The 561-nt window shown below is 30.8% G+C and overlaps 1 protein-coding gene across 3 annotated transcripts in view; it reads right to left on the bottom strand.

The window, feature by feature from the left end:
* The window catches only part of LOC107752516 (TBC1 domain family member 24-like), a 16248-nt gene that overhangs the window by 542 nt on the left and 15145 nt on the right, over positions 1-561 (bottom strand). The gene's annotated exons all lie outside the window — the stretch shown is intronic.

The raw sequence follows: 561 nt of genomic DNA, 5'->3' as shown, positions 1-561 counted from the left end.
AGCTGTATTTTCAGCATCATTACTCCAGTCTTCAGTGTCACATGATCCTTCAGAAATCATTCTAATATGCTGATTTGCTGCTCAAGAAACATTTATTACTATTATTATGTTGAAAACAGTCGAGTAGATTTTTTTCAGGTTTCTTTGATGAATAGAAGGTTCAGAAGAACAGCATTAATCTGAAGTAGAACTTTTTTGTAACATTATAAATGTCTTTATCATCACTTTTGATCAATTTAAAGCATCCTTGCTAAATGAAAGTATTAATTTCTATAATTTCTTCTCCCCCCCCCTTCTGACTCCAAGCTTTTGAATGGTATAATGTTACAAAAGCTTTTCATTTCAGATAAATGCTGATCTTTGGATCTTTCTATTCATCAAAGAATCCTGAAAAAAATGTACAATGTACTCAACGGTTTTAAATATTGATAATCATAATAATAAAAAATGTTTCTTGAGCAGCAAATCAGCATATTAGAATGATTCCTGAAGGATCATGTGACACTGAAGACTGGAGTAATGATGCTGAAAATACAGCTTTGATCACAGAAATAAATTACA

The sequence above is a fragment of the Sinocyclocheilus rhinocerous genome, unplaced genomic scaffold, assembly GCF_001515625.1.
Source record: "Sinocyclocheilus rhinocerous isolate Xijiao unplaced genomic scaffold, SAMN03320098_v1.1 scaffold2116, whole genome shotgun sequence".
Classification (NCBI taxonomy): Eukaryota; Metazoa; Chordata; class Actinopteri; order Cypriniformes; family Cyprinidae; genus Sinocyclocheilus; species Sinocyclocheilus rhinocerous.
This window is presented reverse-complemented; position numbering and strand designations above follow the sequence as displayed.